Source organism: Cetorhinus maximus, chromosome 4 (genome assembly GCF_964194155.1).
Source record: "Cetorhinus maximus chromosome 4, sCetMax3.hap1.1, whole genome shotgun sequence".
Taxonomy (NCBI): Eukaryota; Metazoa; Chordata; class Chondrichthyes; order Lamniformes; family Cetorhinidae; genus Cetorhinus; species Cetorhinus maximus.
This window is the reverse complement of record NC_135882.1, coordinates 38,844,390-38,871,544: the sequence shown is the minus strand read 5'-3', so window position 1 is coordinate 38,871,544 and position 27,155 is coordinate 38,844,390. Positions and strand designations below refer to the sequence as shown.

The window sequence follows — 27,155 nt, the reverse complement described above, 5'->3', positions numbered from 1 at the left end:
CCGAGGCATAAAATGATGCACGGTGACGTTGGGCGTGCGTCCCGTTGTCACTGCGCGTCATTCAGATTTTCAGATCGGCGGGCGCGCACCCGAGTCGGCTGTGCGCCCGCCAAACTGTTAAAGGCCTGTTATGGCCAGTTAACTATCAATTAAAACAATAAACTGAGCGGCCCTGTGCAGCTCTATGCCTCAGGGAGATTTCTGCGCTCTTTCGCGCGCATGTGTGAAAGAGTGCAGGCCCCCGACTCAGGCAACCTCCCCCCCCCCCCCCACCACACAGGGAGCGCTCAGCGCTTCCGGGCACGCCCACGTAAAATTGGCCTGCCCACATAAAATGGCGGCGCCCGTGACAGCTCCTGCAAAACCCCCCCGACAGGGAGAAAATTCTCCCCTATGTGTCTTTGGAAATATAATGTTTTTCCAACGTTCCTTCCAAATGTGCAACCATTTTCTTCAGTGCCGCAGTCTCTTTCTTGTCCGTCTCGGCTTCATCGCGGAATAATGAACATTCCTGAGTCTTCCCTGCTAACTAGTTCTTCAGTTCTTTCTGAGTGGTGTAAATTCATTTTGTTTCACTTCATAATTTTCCAGAGGAACAAACTCCGACCTGAGGGATCCTTGTAGCATGTGAAGGTCCTTCAACAGGTTTTCCTTTTCGTTGCAAAACTCTGTTACATGGCCTTGAGATTTCTTGTAATTTAACAGATTCTCATTGAGTTTGTTCCGCTGTTCCGCCATTCTGTCACTCAAGGTAGCCTTTATTCCATCATGTTGCTGAAGAGTTATGCACAGATTTTGAATTTATCTTGAAGGACAATTAGCTGTTCTTTCAACTGTTTATTTACTTGTTCAGTTCTTGTCTTCTCACTCTGTGTTTCAGTGTATTGCCTTATCACTGCCAACAGTTGCAACGTAGCCTTTTTGAAGTAGCTTTCAACTTGTTTTTTTACTCCATGTTTTTTCCAGGGGCATGTATTTGTTCTAAGAGTCTTTCAAGACCACAATTTCTTTGAGTGCCTATTCTGCCTCCTGTTGTGCCCGGATATACATATATGAGTTTTCCCACCTCTTGCTTCAATTTTCCAACCGTGGAATTGACGGTCATCATTTCTCCCTGGCACCTTTGTGACGTGACAGGAATTTGTTTGTTCAGATCTCAAACAGTTTGGTTCATTGAAGACTTTAGTTTATCGTACATTTTAAATACTCAGTTTGAATTCTCCATTTCAAATCTTCCAGTTCAGCTTTGATACAAACAGTTTCTGATTTTATTTATGCTTTTTCTTGCTCTGCCTGCCACAGGGCTTTGTCCTTGTCATTTACTGACAGCTGTTGGTAGAGCTCTGGAAACTTGTCAGGGACTCCAAAAAGGTATACCTTTGGGACTTCTGTAAAGTTCCCTGCCTCTCTGGTGCCCTTGTGTGGTTTGTTCACCCTTTACCCTTTTGTCTCTTTGCTGGGTTTTATTATGTGCCTTTTTAAGCTCTGCATACTCCTCAACTTGAAGATTAAAATATTTGTCGAAGACTGTTAATAGGTCCTCAAAGCTGATTGAGGACTAATTAATGTCATGCGTTAGGATAAGTTTTTCCCCAAGTTCACCAAACCAGTATAAAAGGGTATCAATCTGGCCTTCTTCTGATTTTTCACTGAGCCCTGATATACTCCAGTAATTTAAAAATTCTCTTCTCAAGGATGCAATGCTTCCCATTGGGTTAGGGCCTTGGATAAGTTACAACTGATCTGATAGGTTAGATTATAGATTCATGGTCATATATTTTTTGCAGTTACAGCTTTAAATGTTGTTTCCCTTTTAAGAATGGCTGTGCAGTAACCTTTTTTTCTCTCTGCTCTTCTTCCAGAGCTTGTTGAGTTTCGCAGGCTCCCATTGTACTGATGGGTCTTTTTTTTTTACTTTTTACCTTTGCAGGAAAGCTTCAAAGCAAGAAGTTTGGGCTGCCTGGGGTCTTTTTAAATTGGAAAATTGTGCTGGAAGGTGATTGTTTTTGCTCTGCCTTCAGTTTTCTTTAAAACTTTAACTGGAGCTTTCTCTGGATTTCAAGATGGCGTTGCCGTTCACTCGGAGACCAAGTGATTCCCATGCCTGCCAGTTTTGGTGGGCTCTACAAAATGGCAATGGTGCTCTTCTTGGGAAAAATTTAAGGCTGCCTGCAGACTACTTTTGTTCAGCAGTTCACTTTTTAGACTCTCGAGTCAGTCGAATTGGAGCTTCTGCTTGTTTTCAACTGAGCTGGACAGTTGCGATGCTCCCAATATATTTAATTAATTCTTCCTCTTTTTTGATGAGCTCGGAGGCCACGTTCTTGGGCTTTGACTCGGGGATCAGGTTTTAGTGATATGTTTCTTTCAAACAGTACTTCTGACACTGAATTACTTAAGGGAGTTCTCAGCCTGGAATTTTAAAAGATTTAGCTCACCCTTGTTGGTTCTGTCGACACTGCACTCTGAAGCTGAACTTCCAAAGGAGATTCAATGGAGTCTGCTGCTGCAGTAAGGAATTTTAAATCTCTGCCTTCGGCTTCCTAGCCTTTTTAAAAAGCATTTTCTGGTGATTTTTCCTCTGCGCCCTCTACTTCTTTAGGAGCTCCTTTTCAGGTAAGAATGCTTTGTTTAATTTTTCTTAGTTTTCCACAATTCCAGTTTGTCTCTGGATTTTAGCAAGGTTCTGGGTTGTTAATCCATTGCTGCCACCATATTGGGAGGCTGTTGGTTACAAAATTGTAAGTCTTAAAGAAGTCTCCATAGCCTTCTGTAGATTAACTGTAAGCTTTTATTAACTACCAGAACTATTCACACATACACAGCAAAAGGTACAAGCCAGGAGCTGTCTCCATTCTTAGGTCTTACACGGTTCTGCTTAACACCACGCTAACCCTGGGTCTGGGTCATGTGCATTCTTACTCAGACCTACGTTCACCCTATATTTGCCAGATCCTTATACTACAGAAAGTAATCCTGGAAATGAGCAGTGGTGTAAATTGTGTAGGAGGGACAAGAGAGAGGAAAAGGAGGTGCATTGCAGAAGATAGCTAAAGAAGGACGAAACAGCTCTAAAGAAGAGTCATACAGACTCGAAAAGTGTTGTAGAGTGGCGTTTTGTGCTATTAGTAATAGAGTTGATCTGCAGACAATTTTCTAAGTGGAAACAGTAAGTTTATTTACAATATACTCAGCAGCAACTACACGTGTGCTTTCAACTCTAACTCTATCTCTATACTGACTAGAGGTAGCCCACGCTACTCTTCTATTGGTTACTACAGATGATGTGATCTTCCCTAACAAGTATTATTCTTAAAGGTACATTACACATTGAATAAAACTGTAATTACTACATTCCTCTCCTTTTAACTTGGCTATACATATTATATTTACAAGTACATATTTTTCAAGACAACAACATATTTACACTGGGTAAGGAATTTACAAGTTCAGTCTTTCAGGTGGTTTCCTGGTATGTGTGGAATGTCGCAGCTCCACAACTTCAGACTCTTTGTCAGGAACCTCCTTTTCCGGAGTTGCCTGAACATCAGGTGCTTTGGTGGGCACCTGTAGTTCTGTATCCTCAACTCTTACAGGAACATCAGACATGTCAGTCCTGGCTTGAGTATGCACAACAGGAAACGCAAACCCAGTCATGGCCACTGGTGGAAACAAATCTTGGTGATTTGTCTCTCTCTTCCTTAAATGGTCCACATGTTTACGAATGATCTGGCCTTCCACCTTCATGTGGTAAGATAGAGGCCCAGTCACCACGCTTATTTCACCCGGTAAACACTTTGTTCCTTCCCCGAAGTTTTTCACATATTTCGGCTCTCCCACGGTAAATTTCCTCTCGTGACCATGCCAGTTGTGTCTTGTTTTCTGGCTTCCCTGACTCCTTTCCACCTTCCCCTCTAAATTCGGCATTATTAAGCTCAATCTCGTCCCGAGGCAGCATTTCAGCAATAACTCCACCTGCTGTTGTATGAGGGGCAGTCCTGTAATGAAAAAGAAAGCATGCTAGCTTGGTTGCCAAGGAATCGCCAGTGAGCTTCTTCATGCCTACCTTGAACATTTGGACTACCCTGTCAGCTAGCCCGTTGGAAGAAAGGTGGTATGGCGCAGTTTTTACAAGTGATACCATTGAGGCTGATAAACCGTTGAAACTCAGCACTCATAAATGCCGTGCCATTATCAGAAATGACTACTTCTGGTAGTCCGTGAATGGCAAAACTCTGATATAGTTTCTCAATTGTAGATTGGTGACTTCACCTCATATCCGTGCAACCATTTTGAATGGGCATCGACAATGAGCAGAAACATTGTTCCCAGGAAAAGTCCAACGTAGTCAATGTGTAACCGGACCCAGGGTCTACCTGGCCACTCCCATGGGTGTAACAGAGCTGTCGCTGCAACTTTTGCAGTTGCTGACATTGCACACAGTGCTTTACTAAACTCTCTATTTTGCCATCCATCCCAGGCCGGCATAGAAAGCTGCATGCTATGGTCTTCATTCAGGAAATTTCAGGATGGGCGCTGTGTAGTTAAATTAAAAGTGGCTCCCTTCCCTTTTGGAGGAACTATGACTCATGCACCCCACAATAAGATGCTATCCTGACTGATTATTTCATGTCTTCTGTTGAAGTACAGCTTCACTTCATCACATACGGGCTCTTGTGGCCAACCATGTAGCACCTTTTCTTGTACTTGAGATGGGACTGAGTCCCAACTTGTCCAGTCTCTGATCTGTCAGCATATACCAGCGAGGAATCTAAGAAATTTAACAGTAAAACAAGTTCCTGTGGAACTGGGATGTGCTCATCATTTTCTTGTAAAGGCAAACGACTAAGCGCATCGGCGTTTGCGATTTGTATGTTAGGCCTATGTATGAAAGTGTATTCGTATGCTGCCAGAATTAAAGCCTATCGTTGTATTCTTGCTGAGGCTATGGGTGGTAAAGCCTTTTTCTCACTAAACAAACCTAGTAGTGGTTTGTGGTCTGAAATGATTGTAAAATGGCATCCGTGTATGCCTTGGTGAAATTTCTTGACACCAAAGACGATGGACAGCCCTCCTTTTTCTATCTGTGAGTATTTCTTTTCTGCTGTGGTGAACATCCTTGGTACGTAACCTTTTGGTCGCTCCGTGCCGTTGTCCATCCAATGAGAGAGCACTGCTCCCACCCCGTAGGGAGATGCATCACATGTCAGCACCAATTCTTCTGGTCATAATGCACTAATAGATTGGACAAGTGCTGTTGCATTTTTTGTTTCTTTTTTTTTTGTTTCACCTTTATGAAAACTTCTTTCTTTTTTTTGGTGCCTCCCAAGATCAACACTGGTCCTTTTTGAGTAGAGAATGCAGGGGCCCAGCACTGCAGACAAATTGGTTAAGAACTGCCCATAATAGTTGCTCATTCCTAGGAATGATTTGAGCTCTGTGGCAACTGGTTTCTTTCTCCACATGTGGAGAAGTACTCACTCTTCCTGACACTCACTGCACCCAGCAATGACCCCAGAGATACATTGGAAAACGTGGGGGCCACCTGACCTCTCCAGCACTATATGTGCCATTTCCAATATCTGTTTAATGTTTCCTTAGTCTTTCCCCAGACCCCTTTATAAATACTTGCTAAGAAATTGGGGCAATCAGGCGGGTGGCACATTTACAGAAGCATCATTATATTGTGAAACCCTGAAACGTTAAAATTGGTGGTTTTGTCTCCCTTTAACATGCCCACACACCACCTTCCTGTCTCTGGTTTAACATCGGAACTAATGACGTTCAGTTGGCAGCAGTGTCAGTGAGGTTGGGGATGGCGAGAGAATTGTTTCTGAAGTGGAAGGAGTGTCATTAAAGTTTATGTTGGAGCGAGGAGAGTGGCAGGGGAGATGGTCTCTGAACAGGGGTGACCATCAGAGGAGATTGTCTGATCAGGGGGCTAGTGTCAGGGGGAGTGTTTCTGAAGTGGAGGGAGAGTCAGGGGAGAGTTTCTGAAATATGGTGACTGTTACAGGGGATTGCCTCTCAATTGCTTCAGTGTTATGAGAGAGTATCTGATTTGCTGGGAGGTGTCAGGAGTGAATGATGTTAAATCTTTCTCCTAGGTTCATAGAACCACAGGTCAAATCTTCCTGTCTCTGGATTTTTTGAGACCGGATGCAGTGGGCCCCCTCGGAAGTCCTACTGCGCTGACCTCAGAAAGATTAAACTTCCGGCAGGCAATTCCCCGCTGCCAGGACCATCCAGGAATGCCTCCGACTCTTGAGTTGGACTTGGAGACTTCGTACAGTTCCAGTGTATTTACCTGGATAGTTACCTAGGGAACATAGATGACTATGTAGGGGGTTGGATTAGCAAGTTTGCGGATGACACAGAGATTGGCCGGGTGGTTAACAATGAGGTTGAGTGTGTTAGGCAACAGGAAGATAAAGACAGGATGGTCAAATGGGCAGATAAGTGGCAGATGGAATTTAACCCTGAAAAGTGTGAGGTGATACACGTTGGAAGGAGTAATTTGACAAGGAAGTATTCAATGAACGGCATGACACTAGGAAGTTCTGAGGAACAAAGGGACCTTGACGTGTGTGTCCATAGATCTCTGAAGGCGGAGAGGCATGTTAGTGGGATTGTGAAAAATACATATGGGACACTTGCCTTTATCAATTGAGGCATAGATTACAAAAGCAGGGAGGTCATGTTAGAGTTGTATAGAATCTTGGTGAGGCCACAGCTGGAGTACTGTGTGCAGTTCTGGTCGCCACATTATAGGAAGGATGTGATTGCACTGGAGGGGGTGCAGAGGAGATTATCCAGGATGTTGCCTGGGATGAAACATTTAAGTTATGAAGAGAGGTTGGATAGACTTGGGCTGTTTTCGTTGGAGCAGAGAAGACTGAGGGGCGACCTGATCGAGGTGTACAAGATTATGAGGGGCATGGACAGGGTGGATAGGGAGCAGCTGTTCCCCTTAGTTGAAGGGTCAGTCACAAGGGGACATAAGTTCAAGGTGAAGGGCAGGAGGTTTAGGGGGGATGTGAGGAAAACCTTTTCTACCCAGAGGGTGGTGACGGTCTGGAATGCGCTGCTTGGGAGGGTGGTGGAGGCAGGTTGCCTCACATCCTTTAAAAAGTACCTGGATGAGCACTTGGCACGTCATAACATTCAAGGCTATGGGCCAAGTACTGGTAAATGGGATTAGGTAGGTAGGTCAGGTGTTTCTCATGTGTCGGTGCAGACTCGATGGGCTGAAGGGCCTCTTCTGCACTGTGATTCTGTGAATGTTAGACAGAAAACTCCTTGTCTAATTTCTGGGTAACTACAGAACTGACCCCCAAATTACACACACTGACCCCTGATTAACCTCCTTGAACTCCCAACCCTCCTTGACCTAACTATTGCCCGGAACCCCCAACTGCCCCCCCTTACCTCTGAATACCCACTGACCTACTCGATTAACCCCGACCCAACCTGACTCAGCTACACTAACCTCTCGACCACACTTGGCCATTCCCAAACTACCCGTTCTGACCCGACTAAACTATCCCCCCGACCAAACCTGACTACCCCCCACCACCCGGCTACCCACCAACATGACCTGATCAGGCCCCAACCTGACTATCTCTCCCTGCCTGACCTGAGTATCCCCTGATACATCTACATCTCACCCACTTCATCCACTTACCCACCTCACCCACCTGTCACCCTAGCCACCTGCCACCCTCAGAGTGGCTATCCAACAGTGATTGTCGCTTCGCGGAAGATCCAGACTATTGTTTGTTAAAGCACAGAGTAAGGGAATTCTGCCTTACCTGTCCTTGCAGAGAAACGTAGCTGGTTCCACTCCTTGGGAAATTCAGTGTTGACCAGTAATTGAACCTTGAATTTCCTAAACCACCAATACTTGCACATTTGCTTCATTCATTATTCCTGTATCTTTTATTCCCAGTAATGTATGCTTTTCTTCTCCAATTTTGTTTCAAAATACCTGAAGTAAAATAATGAATTTTCCAATGGAAATGAACAGTAGTTTATAATAAAGTTATTAAAATATTCTGATATTAAAATATTCTGAAAATATAGAATATTCTGTTCTTCAATTTAAATTTATTATGTCCACACTCATTATAAAATTCAAAGTGTAACTCATAACGTCAAAAATCTAAACTTTCTATCTGAGTATTCTTCCAGACCCTGCAAGAAAATAAATCTTGCTGCATGAACACTTGTACTTGCTTTGTTTTTGTGCAATTCATGTGAAAGGTTCCACTTCTCATTCAATGTATTTACTCAGGGATTAAGTTTCCGTCACACACCTTGTTGGATGTAACTACAACATTTAAGAGGCTTGACAATATTGAGGACAGTGCAGTTCATTTGGTTGGTGCTGCTGCCATTAAACATGTTATCCACCCTCCAAACCATTGGTGCATTGTGGCTGCAGTATGTACGATCTACAGTTGCATTGCAGCAAATTGCCAAGGTTACTCTGACAGCACCATTCTTTGCACGCGAGAGGTGCGATTTCTAAGTAAATTTAAGCCTCTCTTGCAATCTTGAGAGAGGGCTGTGCATTCTTCACGTTTTTTCAAAAACATAGGTAAGATTGAAGGCAGCATGATTTTTCTGCCTTTTGCTGTGCTCTGTTCAGCTTTCACTTCACAATGGTGAAAGGTCAGAGGTGAGGCTGCTGACGGAGACAAGAAGATGGTGAGCGAGAGCCTGAAACATATGAATAAGATGGAGACTGGTGGAAGAGAAAGATAACATGCAGGCCAGCAGCCACTGCCAGTGATATAAGAGACCTTTTTGGGCTCCTCTAGAAGTCAGCAGGGGCAGGGTTGCAACTTCTTTTTGTAGCTTTTGAAGTAAATGTAGCCCAAGTTCAGCTGTTGGTTTTGGTCAGGTTTTGTAGAAGTTTTTATCTTAGTGAGAGTTCTGGTTAAAAAGAGTGAGGTCAAGTTAATCCCATGAAGCTCTGATTATTTTGAAGCATGAGATTCCTCATTTGAGAAAATTGATGCATTGGGCCTGGTGTATTCAATCTTTCCTATTGTAGATGCAATTCAAGGGACTTAAAGAAGCTCAGACAGCAGAGTTTTGAAGTACTAGAGGTCAAAAGCTAGTCTGTGCAATGGATTAGATGTTAGTCATTTACCTTTGGAACCTGGGCTTTAATCCAGCCGAGGTACAATGATCTTGAGGTTCCTGAAGCCTCGAACCTTGGTAGGACTAGACTCACATTCCATCATAAGGTCAGAAGCGGGGATGTTTGCTGATGATTGCACATTGTTCAGTGCCATTCGTGACTCCTCAGGTACTGAAGCAGTCCTTCTCCAAATGCAACAAGACCTGGACAATACCCAGGTTTGGGCTGACAAGTGGAAAGTAACATTCGCCCCAGGCAATGAACACCTCCAACAAGAGAGAATCTAACCACCGCCCCTTGACATTCAATGGCATTACCATCGCTGAATCCCTCTCTAGCAACATCCTGGAGGTTACCATTGACCAGAAACTGAACTGGACTAACCATATAAATACTGTGGCTACAAGAGGCTAGGAATTCTGCAGCGAGTAACTCACCTCCTGACTCCCCAAAGCCTGTCCATCATCTACAAAGCACAAGTCAGGAGTGTCTTGGAGTACTCTCACTTGCCCAGATGAGTGCTGCTTCAACAACACTCAAGAAGCTCGATACCATCCAGGACAAAACACAAATATTCACTCCCTCCAACACTGTGGCAGCAGTATGTACCATCTACAAGATGCACTGCAGAAACTCACCAAGGCTGCTTAGGCAGCATCTTCAAAACCCACAACCCCACTACCATCTAGAAGGACAAGGGCAGCAGATACATGGGAACACCACCAAGCCACACACTATCCTAACTTAGAAATATATCACCGTTCATTCATGTCGCTGGGTCAAAATCCTGGAACTCCCTCTCTAACAATACCCTGGGTGTACGTCCACCATGTGGACTGTAGCAGTTTAAGAAGGCTGCTCACCACCACCTTCTCAAGGACAAATGGGGGTGGGCAATGGGCAATAAAGGCTGGTCCAGCCGGCAATGCCCACATCCCGTAAAAATGAATTTAAAAAAAGACTGGCATTAATTGGCAATTTAACTCTGTTTGCTAGTATGGGAAATGGCAGAGATCTTAGCCGAGGATAACAGGTTTAAATTTTTTTTTGTAAAGCCGGAATATAGTTTTTGTAAATATCACTGACCTGTTTGAGACTAAAAAAATCCACTAGAGACTGGCTTCTCTGACAGTGTAGCATTTATTCAGTATCAAATTTAAGTGTCAACCTAGATTTTGTGCCCAAGTCTCTGGAGTGGCATTTGAACCCACAACCTTCTGACTCAATTGTAAGAGGGCTACCAACTAAGTTACAGCTGACACTATGCAAAGTTCCCACTCTTTTACTTCTTGGCTGGATTTGGGTGTCCTTGTATGTGATGCAGAGGGCCAGTTCCCAAATGAACTGGCTCCACATCTATTTACAGAGACTAGCTCTCTAATCAAGTAGTACATTTATTGACCATGTGTTACATTGACCTATGATGCTGTAGGTTTCTTAGTGGTTAATTAGGAAAACTGACATTAATGGGGAACATAAGAGGCCTAAGAAAGGGGTCAGCAACTTCAGCGCCTCATTAACCCCAACAATTATCCCACTGGTCCTTATATAGGCCTAGCTTTGGATGGCTGAAGAGCTGGCCTGAAATAAGCAGTCACTGTTTTTCTCCTATATAATCATAATTATGTACCAAAGACCGAAATGTAATTTTAAGGGGCAAAGCTTGTAATGCAGACACTCTGCCTGTTCGTACTGCTGTTCCAAGCAGAAATATATTAATAAATTATCTTATGTGAAACAAAGGAACAAAAGTATTCCCCATAACTTCGGACTCCAGGGTGTTGTAACTGAGGAGATAGCCCAAAAGATGCACTGGGTAACCTCCCCACACCCCTGGAAGTCAGGTATGGATTGCATAGCAACGGCTGGGGAGTGTAAACTTCCATTGAAAGTATGATTTAAATCGCAAACTTCGGATGGTTCCAATTGTCTTACCAGAATAGTTGCCCAGGAAAAGTTAGAAGCATTAAAACCACTTCTAACTCTTGTGTAACTATAGTGCTGATGCCCACTGAGACTCCCCCCACCACCCCCAACCCTCCCACAGGTCTCACCTCACCACCCAACACCCCCACCCACCTGACCACCCCCACTAACCACCCAGCCCCAGCTGAACACCCGACGACCTTGAACACCTGAAATCCCCAATGATAGCTCAACTGCCCTGAACACCTAACCCCCAACCCCCACTGACCACCCACACCCCCCAGCCATCCAAGCTCTCGCTCACCAACTGAGCCCCCCCAACCAACCCTTCGACCAACCAAAACCCCCAACCGACCAACCCACACTAACTACCTGACCCCCACCCCCCACTGACCACCTGACCCCCCTGACCACCCGACCCCCACGCCTCCACTGACCACGCCCCCATGACCAACCGAACACCTACTTGACAAACTATGCTTCAACAACCAGCCGACCACACCTCCCACCCCCCAATCCTATCCACTTACCTTACAAACCTACCTTCTAATGTCAGGTGTTCGGTCTGTCCACAAGCATGACCCAGACCTCCCTGTCGCTTGCTATTTCAACACACCATTCTGCTCTCATGCCCACATGTCCGTCCTTGGCCTGCTGCATTGTTCCAGTGAAGCTCAACGCAAACTGGAGGAACAGCACCTCATCTTCCGATGAGGCACTTTACAGCCTTCCGGACTTAACATTGAGTTCAACAACTTCAGATCATGAACTCACTCCTCCATCCCCACCCCCTTTCCGATCGCTCCTTTTCCAATAATTTATCTTTTTAAATATATTTTTCTTTTCCCACCTATTTCCATTATTTTTAAATGTATTGCCATCCATTATTTCATCTCCATTTTTTAGCCTGTTTCGATCCCTTCCCCCCACCCCACCCCCACTAGGGCTATCCGTCACTTGCCTATCCTGCTTTCTACACTTAATGTCCCCATTAGCACATTCTTTAGCTAATATCACCACCGTCAACACCCCTTTGTCCTTTTGCCTATGGCATCTTTGGCAGTCTCTTCTTTGCCTCCACCTATCACTGGCCTTCTATCCAGCTCTACCTGTCCCACCCCCTTCAACCAGCTTATATTTCACCTCATTTCTATAGAACCATAGAACCATAGAAAAGTTACAGCACAGAAGGAGGCCATTCGGCCCATCTTGTCCATGCCAGCCCGAGGATACCCCAGGTGCCCTTTCTAATCCCACCTTCCTGTACCCAGCCCATAGACCTGCAGCTTACATCACTTTAGGTGCAGATCCAGGTACTTTTTAATAGAGTTTAAAGTTTCTGCCTCTGCCACCAACTTGGGCACCGAATTCCAGACACCCACTACCCTCTGCGTAAAAAAATTCTTCCTCATGTCCCCTCTACACCTTCTGCCACTTATCTTGAATCTATGTCGCCTGGTTCTAGAATTCTCCATCAAGGGAAACAATTTTATCCTGTCCACTCTATCTATTCCCCTCATAATTTTGTACACCTCAATCAAGTCACCTCTCAGCCTTCTTTGTTCCAAGGAAAATAACCCCAACCTATCCAATCTCTCCTCGTAGCTACATTTTTCTAACCCTGGCAACATTCTTGTAAACCTCCTCTGCACTCTCTTCAGAGCTATTACGTCCTTCCTGTAATGTGGTGACCAGAACTGCACACAATACTCCAGTTGTGGCCTCACCAGTGTTTTATACTATTCCAACATTATATCCTTACTTTTATATTCTATACCTCTGCCATTAAAGGAGGGCATTCCATATACCTTCTTTACAACCCTGTCTACTTGAACTGCTGCCTTCAATGACCTGTGTACTTGTACACCAAGATCTCTCACTTCATCTACCCCTCTTAGTATATTCCCATTTATTTTGTAATCCCTGTAACTGTTTGACCTCCCTAAATGTATGGCCTCACACTTCTCTATGTTAAAATCCATCTGCCACTTTACCGCCCACTCCACCAACCCATCTATATCGTTTTGGAGATTATGGCTATCCTGTACACTATCCACTACTTGGCCAATCTTTGTGTCATCTGCAAATTTTCCAATCGTGCCCCCCACGTTCACGTCCAAATCATTAATATGTAACACAAACAGCAAGGGTCCCAACACCGAGCCCTGTGGAACACCACTTGAGACAACTTTCCATTCGCAAGGGCATCCATCGACCATTACCCTTTGTTTCCTGTTACAAAACCAACCTTTTATCCAGTTTGCCACATTACCCTGAATCCCATGGGCTTTTACTTTCCTGACCAATCTGCCATGTGGGACCTTGTCAAATGCCTTGCTAAAATCCATGTACATAACATCCACTGCACTACCTTCATCAACCCTTCTTGTCACTTCCTCAAAGAATTCAATCAAATTTGTGAGGCAAGACCTTCCTTTAACAAATCCATGCTGACCATCCCTGACTAGTCCATGCCTTTCCACATGACAGTTAATCCTATCTCTCAGGATTGATTCTACTAATTTGCTCACCACCGATGTAAGACTAACTGGCCTATAATTGTTTGGCATTTCCTTCGATCCCCTTTTAAACAATGGAACTACGTTTGCATTTCTCCAGTCCTCTGGTACCTCCCTTGTATCTAGTGAAGATTGGAAAATCATCCTCAGAGCTTCTGCTATCTCCTCCCAGACTTCCTTCAGCAGCCCCAGAAACAATCTATCTGGCCCTGGCGACTTATCAACTTTCAAGGATTTCAACCCTTCGAGTACTTCCTCTCTCTTTATGACTAACCTGTCCAATATCTCACAGTGTTCCTCCTGGACTACTATATCTACATCCTCCCTTTCCTTTGTAAACACGGAGACAAAATATTCATTCAAAACCCTTCCCACAGCCTCTGCATCGACACACAAGTTTCCATCTTCATCTCTGATAGGTCCCACTTTTTCCTTAACTAACCTTTTAGCATTAATGTATTGGTAAAACATCTTTGGGTTATCTTTAACTTTACTTGCTAATCTTTTTTCATGCCCTCTCTTTGATTTCCTTATTTCCTTTTTTAATTCATCCCTGCACTTCCTATATTCGTCTAGGCTATCAGCAGTGCTTAGTTCTTTTTGCCTATCATACGCTTTCTTTTTCTGTTTGATCTTCCCCTGTATTCCTCTAGACAACCAGGGAGGTCTAGATTTGGCAGTACCACTCTTATTTTTGGAGGGGACATGTCTACTTTGTACAATTAGAATCTTGCTTTTTATTGCTTCCCACTGGTTTTCCACTGTTTTATCCTCCAGCAGTGCTGTCCAGTCCACCTTAGCCAAGTCCCTTCTCATTTCTGCAAAATTTGCCTTCCCCCAGTTCAAGACTTTTACTCCGTCCTTATCTCTGTCCGTTTCCATGGAAATGCTAAATCTGACTGAACTGTGATCACTGTCCCCGATATGGTCGCCAACTGTCACTTCACCCACTTGCCCTTCTTCGTTCCCCAAGACTAGGTCTAGAATTGCACCTCCTCTCGTTGGGTTTGTCATTAATTGGTTGAAAAAATTTTCCTGGACACACTGCATGAATTTTCTCCCTCAGCGCCTCTTATATTGTTTGAATCCCAGTTGATATTAGGATAGCTGAAGTCTCCTACTATTATTGCCCTCTTATTCTTACAAGCAGAAATTTGCCTACATATTTGTTCTTCTATCTCCCTTTCACTATTTGGGGGTCTGTATTTTACTCCAGTAGTGTGACTGCCCCTTTTTTATTTCTGAGCTCAATCCATAAAGCCTCATTTGTTGACCCATTTAGTATATCATCCCTTCTCACAACTGGAATTGATTCTTTAACCATTAGTGCAACCCCCCCCCCCCGCCTTTTTTATCACCTAATCTATCGTGTCTGAAGACTCTATAACCAGGGATATTTAGCTGCCAGTTTTGTCCCTCCTTTAGCCGTTATAGCAATGGCATCCTGCTGCCATGTGTCTACCTGTGCCCTTAACTCATCTACCTTGTTTGTGATACTCCTTGCATTGAAGTATAAACAGTTTAACTCCGTCAATTTCCCTTGCTAGACACTTTGTAAACTTTGCTTCTCCTGTAACTCCATGTCTATCACAACGTCCCTAGCTAATGTTCTACCTCCATTTTTCTGATCTGAATCTAACCTATCTGATCCTACTCCTGGGATCCTTTCCCCCTGCCACTCTAGTTTAAATACTACCCAACAGAACTAGCAAAAGCCCCCGCAAGGACATTGGTCCCAGCTCTGCCTGGGTGCAGCCCGTCCGGTTTGTACAGGTCCCACCTTCCCCAGAACTAGTCCTAGTGCCTCAAGAATCTGAATCCCTCCCAGCTACACCATCTCTCCAGACACGTGTTCATTTGGTCTATCCTCTTATTCCTGCTCTTGCTAGCATGTGGAACTGGGAGTAATCCTGAGATTGCTACATTTGAGGTCCTCAGTTTTTCCTCAGTTCTGATGAAGAGTCATATGGATTCGAAACATTAACTGTATTCCTCTCCGCCAATGCTGTCAGCATCGGCGGAGAGGAATACAGTTAATGTTTCGAGTCTGTATGACTCTTCATCAGAACTGAGGAAATATAGAAATGAGGTGAACTATAAGCTGGTTGAAGGGGGTGGAACAGGTAGAACTGAGTTTTTCCAGCTATTTTTATTTTTGTTTCAGATTTACAGCATCTGCAGTATTTTGCCTTTAAACCTACCTTCTCTCTGGCTTCAGAAAGTGGCTGGACCTTTAAACTTACCTGTTTTACGGCAGCTAGTGCCGTAAAAAAGGAGACTTGCCTTCCTTACCTCCAGCTCTCGACACAAGGCCCCAGGTACCCACTGCACTAGGCAGTTCTTATCCAGCCTGAGTCAGGTCAGGTGAGAAACAAGCAGCTGGATTTCCAGGTAAGAAACTAAGAGCAGAGTGGCAATCAACTACTGTGACATGCACCTTCTTGGCATTGTCCACCTCCAATAGGCATTACAGATTTCTAAGCCGGTGTCTTTATTTGGAATGTTGGTCCACCACCGAAGTTTTCCTCATGACATTTCTGGGATTGATTTCTCTGAGTATCCAACAATTCCAATGTCTTCATCATGGAACTACCACAATGCTGGAAGGCAAACTAAATGGACTTTAAAAAATGGGTTTTTCACTTCTAGAAATCCCTCTGACCTATGTTGTGCAGTCTGCAAATGCAAATGCATCTTGAGTAGAACTGCCAAATATCGCCGAATTATTTTGGCAGTTCTGTGTTGTTGATTCAGCCTCATTAGTAATTGGATTGAAGCTGTCCAAACCTATTTAATTTAGAATCTTTTCAGCCATCAGACAGAGAGAGGGTTTATATTTTACAAATCTGGGCAGGTTTCAAATGCAGTTCAAGGTGAAAGACTACAATAGGAAGCCATTGTGCCATCCAATCAATGTCACATACAAAGAAATGTTTTCAATTGCACAGATCACATATTGAATTAAGACATTGAGTGCTGTAGCGCAAAATTGTTTAATGAATTGTATGTGCAGCCCATTGGCACCTGTTTCTCAGAGCATGAGATCAGCATTCTATTTTCATTTCAGGTTTCAGTGTTGAGATGGAGACAGCAGCCTCTTGTGTTAACTTATTCCACATTCACGGCATTCAAATTAATTCACAGCTCTGATTAATTCATACACAGCCCTCATATGGCGAAGTGTGGGATGAGCATTCAGCTGCTAATTATTACTGAATAGAAAGAAGCCAATATGTATTTTCAACTGAGGCCAGAACAAAGCCACATAAACAATGAAAAACTAAAGGAAAAAATGAACAAATATTGCTATGGAAACCTACAGTTTCTTCATATCGTGTTTGGGTCTGTTGTAGACTGTACTTTGATGAGCCGTAAAAAACAGTCCTATTCTTTGATAGGACGCTTACAACGTTACAACCTTTTTCTGAAGATGCTCAAGTTTGTCATTTTATTTGCAATTCAGATGATAGTTCACATGGATTAGTAAAAAGTCTACAGCAAATGTCATGGACACTGATAAAGTACATTTTACTGCAATAGCATGAGAATGATTTTCATCTACCTGGGCAGAAAAATGAGGCCTCAGTTTAATATCACAACCAAATGGGAGTTTCCCGGATAGTGCAAAATTTCCTCAGTATTACACTAAGGTATCAGCCTAGATTTTGTGCTCAAGCATCAAGGTTGGCTTTGAGTGCCCAAACTTCTGCCTGAGGTGAGTGCTACCACTGAGCCAAGCTGACAATTATACTTTGGTGTAAGCAATTTGTTAAGGTGTCCTTCTCCCTGAGTGAGAATTAGAATGATATGCCAACATTTGGCACAAGTAAAAACAGGTACATTGAAATTGTGAAACATTTTTTTAACAATGTTAGATGTGCCCACTCTGGTCTGTTGAGTCAGTTCAACTATCTCCTACATATTTTAATATTAACTTTGAAATGTTTGTGGAACAATGGGTAAATGTTTGATTTTTCTGTCATGACTAGTATAAAAGAGCTGAGTTAACAGCTCCCGTCCTATATGAAAGGCACGGGTGAACATGTGATAAGATTGAAGAAATCTTTGCTTTAACTATGCAAGATTTATATTAATGGTTCTTGTGCAGCTGATAGCAGACTGAATTAAAAAAGCCAGGACTTATTAAAACTGGCTTCTGGGAAGTTCTACTTTTAGGGGCTCCTTTGAACTGTTGCTGTTAGTAAATCACCGGTTTTACATACAAGGGTCACGCTTCAGGATCTGGAAGCACAAGAAAGATCTCACACAACCCAAAAACAGTGTTTGTTTTATTTGTTCAGGCGATGGTGTTGGGGATGGGGGTGGAGTGGTGATGGGATGGCTGGAGGGATGTGGAATCTCCTGGTGAAGAAAGGAATGTTGCAGGAGCTGGTAAAATTAAACTATTCTCCATCATCCTTGTTGCCACTTCTTGTGTTTTACACCTCGCAGATATGCAAAGATGATACACTTCAGTTTATATGTCTGAACAGGAATTTTATTCAATGCTTTAAAATGTCTGCTCTCATGCTACCAGCTGCTTCCTTACATTTTAGCTTCTCTTTTTCAGTCAACACACCCAGGCTTAACTAATCACACACAGGGAGCAGTCAACAGACACACATAATCAAGCACTGAACAATTGAACACTACATAGAGCAAATTGCATCATGGACAGCAAATACAGTATGCTAAATTGACAGAAGTACATATAAATTACTGTTTCACCTAGAAAATAATGGTTGGGCAGTGAGGAGAGAAGAGGTAAAAGTGCAAGTACTACATCTTCTGCAATTACAAGGAATCGTGCTGTTGGAAGGGGACAGGTGTTGGGAATGGTAAGGAGTGGATCAGGTTGTCATGAAATGCTGAAATGCGAGGGTATGGGAAGATGTGTTTGGTGGTGCAATTATACTGGAAGTGGCAGAAATGGTGGAGGATGATCCATTGAATACAGAGGCCTGTGGATGGAAGGTCAGGGAAAGGGGAGCCAAATCATGCTTCTTGGAGGGAGGACAATGGGTGAGAGCAGAAGGTCAGGAAATTGGTCAGGCATGGTTGGGGGCTCCGTCAATCATGGTAGGGGGAATTCTCAGTTGAGAAAAAGGGAACACATATCAGGAGCACTTGTGTGGAAAGTTACAACATCAGAACAGATATGATGGAGAAGTAGAAATTAGGAGAATGGAATGGAGTCCTTACAAGCAACAAGGTGTTTGCAAGTGTAGAGGTGACTGTGGGAATCCATGGCCAGCATTTTCTGTTCAGCATGCGGGGGTAGGCCCCGCACACCGAAGCGTAAAATGATACGCGGTGACGTCCGGCATGTGTCCCGATGTCACCACGGGTCATTCCAATCTTTCGTTTGGCAGCAGAGTTGGCTGCGTGTCCGCCGAACTTTCAAAGGCCTTTTAAGGCCATTAATACAGCAATTAACCAAATTAAAAGGGCTGCCTGTCCAACCTTGAGGTTGGTGGGCAGGTGAAGAGCCCAAGTGGCCTTCGCATTTTTCATGAAACCTCATCCACAGGCAAGAAGAGGTTTCATGAAAGGTTTAGTAGTTAAATAAATATTTTTTCCACACTTCATAAACATGTGACACTGTCACTTGAGGGGACGTCTAAATAATGTTCATATGTCTTTATTGAAAACTTTCATTCTGAACTTAATTTCCCTGAGGCAGCTCCATGCCCCGAAACACCCTCCTCCCCCCGTCCAACAGGTACCGCTGAGTGCTACCGGGCGTGTGTCACACTTGGTGGGCCTTAATTGGCCCGCCCATGTAAAATGGTGGAGAGCAGCCAATCGTGGGTGCCCACCCGTGCCCGCTCCTGACTGGCCCGTTTGACGGGGAGAAAATTCTCCCCCATGGGTTTATGATGCTAATTTGCTGATAGCCTGTTGCCAGAAATAGAAACACAGAAGTTGAGGAAAGGGGAGTAACAAAGATGGACCATGTGAATTTTGGAGAAGGGTGAAAATTGGAAGCCAAGTTGAAGTTCTCCAGTTCAAGGGGAGTCAGTTACCAATATAGTCATCAGTGTAGTGGAAAAAGCCAAGAGGTAGGGTGTCCAAATAGGACTGGAACAGCTAGTGACCCACATATTCCGCAAAAAGACTTGGACCCACGTGGGTATCCATAGTAACACCTTTTATTTGGAGGAAGTGAACTTGTTCAATGGGAGAACAAGTTCAGCCAAATGGAAGAGGGTGGTGACGGATGTTGTGTTCTTCTATTTGTTGCAAATGTATCAATAACAAGGATAAGTAAAATAATAATGTGGCTTCTATATTTGAAGATAAGACTATCGACATACAAAATTAACTGGGAAGCTATGTAGACATCGCTGACTCTGCAAGTGCCGCTCTGTTCTGTGTACAGAGTAATGGGGTTACACATCATGTCCTGTCTTGAGGTGATTAGTGATTAACAACAGTTTAAGATATGACCCTTAAAGGTACATGTACATCATATCACAACATCCCCTTTTTTTCTTAACCAAAGGTTTAATCCTTAATTAATCTTAAACTATTTGCATGGCAGCAAAAGGAAAATGCATTGTGCCTGAATTATCCATTGTACAAAGCAATACATTTACATGTCTATGATATTGGTGGTTTACTTATATGTCCAGACGTGGTCATGACGATCTTGGTTGAAGATTGCCATATGATTTCGGAATGCTGGTTGTCGATAGGTGCTGTGTTTAGGTTGTATCTTAGACCATGTTCTACTCACAATAGGGTTACTTGGTGTTTCTGGTTGTGGTATTGTTCTGACTTGGCATCAATTTCATCGCACTGTCATGCCATTTGGTGTTCATACTTGATACGATCTTGGTTTTGGGCGTAGGCTGACAATTTCTAATGAATTCAGTGCCATCGGTTGGGTGTCGTACTCAAATCTTTTGTCCGACATTTAGGCTGGGTAATTTGTTATTGCATGCTGGTCATGGGCATCTTTCATTTTACCCTGTTTTTCAATCAAGCCATTATGTACTTCTGAGAATGCCAATGAGTGATGACTGGGAAAGGTTATCCACACTTGTCTGCAGAATAGTAATTCCACATTGGTTCCACAGTATGAAGAAGTTGGTAAATTCAGAATGGGTATACATATTCAGCTCAAACTGCATCGCATAGCCTGTCAGTGTTGCAGTTAGGTGGTCTTCTCCTAGTGTATGCGCAGGGTTTTCAATGGTGCTCCTTGTGGTCTGTGGTCTTCGTCCTTGTCCTGGCGATACCATGAACGGTGACTAAAGACTTCCCTCCTGCAAGCCAGTTGGCCTGTAATCACTGGATCCATGGTGTTCACAATATAAAATATCTGGGGTGACCAGGGCGAGTTGTTGTAGGACACTTGAGTGTAATGGATCCCAGGGATGGAATCTCTGAGCTGTTGTACACAGTGTTATCACAGAATCACACAATTGTTACTGTGGTGTCTGCATCGGCTCTCCAAATGAGCAATCCATATAGTGCCATTCCCCACCTTCTCCCCGTAACCCTGCACATTCTTCCTTTTCAGATAATAATCCAATTCCCTCTTGAATGCCTTGATTGAACCTGCCTCCAACACACACTGTGGCAGTCCACTCCAGGCCTTAACCACTTGCTGCATGGAAAAGATTTTTCCTTGTGTCTCCATTGCTTCTTTTGCCAATTACCTTAAATCTGTGCCTTCTCATTCTCGATCCTTCCACCAGTAGGAAGATTTTGCCGATCCACTTTGTCCAGACCCCACATGATTTTGAATACCTCTATCAAATCCCTTTTCAACCTTCTCTCCTCCAAGGGAAACAATCCCAACTTATGCAATCTATCTACGTAACTGAAGTTCCTCATCCCTGGGACCATTCTCATGAATCTTTTCTGCACTCTTTCTAATGCAGTCACATCTTTCTTAAAGTGTGGAGCCCAAAACTGGATGCAATAGTCCAATTGAGGCTGACCAGTGTTTTACAGAAATTTAACATACCTCCCTTGCTTTTTTACTCTATGCCCCTATTAATAAATCCTAGGATGCTCTATGCTTTAATAACCACACTCTCAACCTGTCCAGGCCCCTTCAATGACTTATGTAGATATACACCCAGGTCCCTCTGTTCCTGCACTGCCTTTATAATTGTACCTTTTATTTTATTTTGTCTCTCCGTATTCTTCCTACTAAAATGAATCACTTCACATTTATCTCTATTGAATTAAATCTGAAATTTGTAGTAAGAAATAGGATGCAATAGAATAAGCATAAATTGGAGAGGGGCAGAAAAAAGTTTATTGACGCACAGATTGCAAAGGAGTTCAGAAATACAACTGAATCAATACATCAGACTTCTCTATCAGCCTTCACCCTTATAGTGCTTCAGCCAGGAGGCACATTTGTCATATGAGAAGTCAAAAGTCAGTACCCTAAGTTGTTGCATAACATTTGAAATGGAGAACTTCTAGCCAGCTGCTTCATTGAGAAGAGATATGGTGACATATATTCGGTGGGTTGATTTGATTGACTAGTATGGAACCAAAACTACGAAATTCAGAATACTATGCATTAATTCACTAGAAAGATGCAACTAAACCTGTGATTGACTATTAATCCTTTGCCATCCTGTCTTTCATCAAAATTCCTATTACATGAAGTAGAACACTGTTAGAGTTGATTTTCCAGGCAACTTTTTTTGGTGAACACATTTACCTTTATTTACAAGACAGCAGCAACAACTACACGTGTGCATCAAATTCTATAACTAAAGAAGAACTCTCTCCTCAAGGTTCCCCAGGCTGCCAACCCATTGGTTTACACAGATCATGTGAGCTTACAACATAGGATTATTCTTAAAGCTACAGTCCTATGTTTATCAAAACTATAATTACCTCATTCCTCCCCCTTTAACTTATCTGTACATTTTGTATTTACAAGCATATTTATTTCATGACATTACAATATTTACACAGGTCATGAAATTACAAGTTCAGTCTTTTAGGTGGTTTCCTGATCTGTGTGAACATCGTAGCTCCACAACTTCCGATTCTTTTGCAGGTACCACATTCTCTGGAACTGCATTAACATCAGGTACCTCATTAGACACATGTAGTTCAGTGTTTCCATTCTGACAGAGGCATTGGGCATGTCCTTGGTTGGGCAACTTCAACAGGAACCATAAGTTCAGCAATGGTTACAGGTGGAACATAATTTTTTTGGGGCATCTCTCTTCTTCTTCTTAAATGGCCCACATGCTTATGGGTAATCCAGCCCTCCAATTCCACATGGTATGACAATGGCCTGGTCACAGAGGTTACTTTACCTGGTAACCACTTAGGTCCTCCACTGAAACTCTTTATGTATGCTGCTTCTCCAACAGTAAATTGTCACTCAGGGCTATGCTAATCATGAGTCGCTTTTTGGTTGCCTTCACTTTTCTCCACCTTCCCCTCCAAATTGGGAAGTGTCAGGCTCAGGCTTGTTTGAAGACAGTGCCTCATCAGTAATTCTGCAGGTGTTGCTCCTGTCGTAGTGTGGGGGGTTGTTCTGTAGTGAAATAGGAAACGAGCAAGTCTATTGCCTATTACCATTTTCATTACCACCTTAAAAGTTTGTATTACTCCTTCTGCCAGTCCATTAGATGACGGATGGTACGGTGCAGTATTCATGTGGTTGTTACCATTGACGATGACAAATCGTTGAAACTCAGCGCTCGTAAACACGCTACCATTATCTGAGATGATTACCTCTGGAAATCAATGGATGGCGAATCTTTGGCATAGTTTTTCTATAGTAGCGCCTGATGTTGGCGACTTTACCTCAAACATCTAACCACTTGGAATGAGCATCTATAATCAGTAGAAACATGGTTCCAAGGAAAGGACAGATATAATCTATGTGCAATCACACCTAAGGTCTACCAGGCCACTCCCATGGGTGTAATGGGGCTGCCACTGGCGACTTTTGTAGCTGTTGACATTGCACAGTGTCTTACCATCTTTTCAATATTGCCATCCATCCCCGGTCACCAAAGATAACTTTGTGCTATCGTCTGCATTCATGAGATTCCTGGATGGGCACTGTGTAACTCTATTAAGAGTGGTTCCCTTCCTTGTGAAGGAACTACCACTCATGCACCCCATAATAGAATACCATCTTGACTGCTCACCTTGTGTCTTCAGTTGAAAAATGGCTTCAATTCATCAGAGACTGATTCCTGGGACCAACCATGTAACACTTGGTCTCTCACTTGAGACAGGACTGGATCACGACTCGTCTAGTTTCTCATCTGCCTGGCACAGAATGGTGAGGAATCCAGGAAATTCATCACTAATATGAGCTCTTGTGGAATTGGGACATGGTCATTGTTTTCTTGCAAAGGAAGGCGACTTATGGCATTGGCATTTGCTATATGAATCCCTGGTCTGCGTACAATGGTGTATTCATATGCAGCCAAAAGTAGGGCCCATCTTTGTATTTGTGCAGAAGCTGCAGGAGGGATAGCCTTTTCCTTGCTAAACGGACCCAAATGTGGTGTTTGATGCTATCATGAAATGTCGGCCATGCACGAATTGGTGAGAATATCCATAGGAGGACACATCACAGGTTAACATAAGTCCCTTTGTCGAGTCATAATGCACTAACAAATTTGAAGAGTGCAAGAGCTGTTTTATTTTCATGAAAGCTTCTTCTTGGGGTGATTCCCAAACCCAACACTGTTTTTTCTTTAGCAATGAATTTAGAGGGGCTAGAACTGTTAATAAATTTGGTAGAAATCAGCATAATAATTTATCATCCCTAAAAATTATTTATATTCAGTGACGTTCTTAGGTGCAGGTGCTTTCTGGTTGCTTTAGCCTTCTATTCAACAGGGTGTAACCCTTGGGCATCTACCCGGTGGCCTAAATAAATGACTTAATTTGCCTGAAAAGTGCGTTTTTCCTTGTTTAGGTGCACTCCTGCTTCTAAAAATCGTTTCAGGACTTCCTCCAGATTAGCCAAGTGTTCTTTTTCTGTGAATCCAGTTATCAGTACATCGTCCAGGTAGACACAACCTGAGGTAGTCCTTGTAGTAAGCTCTCCATCGTCCTCTAAAAAATGGCACAGGCCAAGGAAATGCCGAAGGGCAGGTATATTTGTAGGTATTTATGATCACCAATCATCCAGCTCCAGTTGCTAATATGTGTGACTCATGTCAAGCTTTATATACATTGTCCCTCCTGTTAGTTTGGCATAGAGGTCTTCAATCTTGGGAATAGGGTACCTGTCCAGTTTGGCTGCTTTGTTGACTGTTAGTTTATCTGGACGGTCTGGTCTGGTTCAAGGACAGGCACTATGGGTGCTGCCCACTCTGAGAACTGAACCACTTTTATGACACCCAGACTCTCTAGCCAGTTCAACTCAGCGTCAATCTTCTCTCTCAGGATGTATGGCACCGGTCTTGCTTTCAAGAAGTGAAGAGTTGCTTCTGGGTCCGGGTAAATCTTAGCCTGTAGGCCTTGGAGTTTTCCCAGTTCATCCTTGGCCCATCTACAGGCCCATTTTTTTTAGCAGCTCTGGCAGTCCCCCTGCTTGCAACTGGAAGATTTTGGACCAGTTTAATTTAATCTCTTTCAACCAATCACAACCTAGAAGGCTTGGTCCTTCACCTTCTACCACCATCACTGGTAGCTGTGCCGATTGGTGTCTATAATGAACAGTTACTCTGGTGACACCTTTTACCTGGATTTCTTGCCTGTGTATGTTTTCAACTTGGCAGATGTTTGTTCCAAGTTTAATTGTTGATCACCTTTGTTTAAATATTTCAAAGCGTGTTCTCCTATTACAGTGGTAGAAGCACCCGTGTCTACTTCCATTTTCAAGGGTTTACCATTGACTTGCACTGTGACAATAATTGGCTCTGTCTTCCCAACTTTCATGTTGAATAATGAAGAAATGTCAGAATCGGTTGTTTCTGGCTCTTCTACACTGTATACTTCATTGAACTTTGACTGTTGCCTGGAAGCCTGTTTAAACCTCACTTTGCAATGTTTCAATAAGTGTCCACTTCTGTAATAAAAATAATACTCTACCTTTTTAAATATCCAATCGTTCGGAGTATGATTGTTTCCATGTCGATAAAAATTAGTTTTTGACTTTACTGCTAGGCTGTTTCCTCTAAATTTTCGGTTAGCGGGGGATGTGTCCCTCTTTGCGGCAGAGTCCCGGCTTTTTGCGCCACTTTTGGCTGACTGTTCCTGCCCAACTAGGAGAACGGCACCATTTTGCGCCCCTTGAATCGCTTGTGAATCCCTTACAGTGCTTTCCATCACAAGTGCTATTTCTAACACTTTCTTAAAATCAAGATTCACTTCAGCCAGCAATCTTCACTGAATAACATTCCCCTGCAATGCCACATACCAAACAATCCCTGAGCACGTCATTCTGGGCTTCACCAAAATCACAATATTCCGTTAGCTGTTTTAATTTCACCGCATAGGCAGCAATGGTCTCTCCTGGGGCTCTAATCTGTGAATTGACCCTGAACCTCTGCATTGTGACTGAGGGCTTGGGTTGGAAATGTCCCTTAACGAGGTCCACTAATTCACTGAAAGTCTTTAAATTTGGGGCACTGGGGGCTGTCAAGCTTCAAATAAAACTGTAGGTTTTGTCCCCACAGATACTCAGGAGAATCAACTCTCCTCTTTTCCTCCCCTGTGATTTTGTTGGCTTGAAAGAAGAATGCAAGATGTTCTACATATTGAGACTAGTCATCTGTGGCTGGTTCAAAGGGATTGATTCTGCCAAACTGTGTCATCTCAGATGAGTATATCTTCCTTTCCTTTTAATGAACTTTGATACTCACAATTGCTGGGCCAGGTACAATGTCGGACCTGATTTATCCTCGTTGCCAGTTTGTTATAGAATTGAATTTTCAGGTATCTTTTCTTGGTGGACACATTTAACTTTATTTACAAGACAGCAGCAGCAGCTACATGTGTGCATCAAACTCTATAACTAAAGAAGAGATCTTTCCAAGGTGTTCCCCACGCTGCTAACCCTTTGGTTTACACAGGATTATTTTTAAAGCTATAGCCCTATGTTTATCAAAACTATAATTACTACACACACTGAGCCAGATTTTGCTATGGCAGGGTACCTTTGCCATTAGCTAGACTTGCCCATGCATCCTACAGCTCAAAGCTTTTGTGGCCATTAAATTACTGAATCTGCAATCTGCTAACAGTGAAGCAAAGGAAACAGGGCATCTGGCAAACAGGCCCAACTGTGTACACTTAACAAATTAGATTGAAGAATTGAGAAATAAACTAAAGGGGGAGAAGGAGGGTGAATTAGAATGAAGTCAATGTCAAATCAAGTACAGAGAGAAATAAAGAGAGGAAAAGAAAAATTGGATTAAGAGAGAGAGAGAAAAGGATACTTATATTACTAATGATAATTCTTAACTTTCTGTAGCAAGTTTGTTTCATACCTACTGCCTAAAATCAGCAAATTCATACTATTTCAACGGTGAAGCGAAATGCTGTTCTTACGAAGCTAATGGGGAACTTGCAACACGAACAGCAAATTTTAGATAATGACA

General features: G+C 43.1%; 1 protein-coding gene across 3 annotated transcripts in view; it reads left to right on the top strand.

Moving 5' to 3' along the window:
* Positions 1-27,155, top strand: part of ppp1r17 (protein phosphatase 1 regulatory subunit 17) — a 161,879-nt gene that overhangs the window by 15,612 nt on the left and 119,112 nt on the right. The window contains exon 1 of one of the 3 annotated variants that reach the window (XM_078539687.1): positions 2,490-2,616. The exons of the other annotated variants lie outside the window; for them this stretch is intronic. The gene's annotated coding sequence lies outside the window, so the exon portion shown is untranslated. Of the gene's footprint in view, positions 1-2,489; positions 2,617-27,155 lie in introns of those variants that run through there. 3 annotated transcript variants of the gene reach the window in all.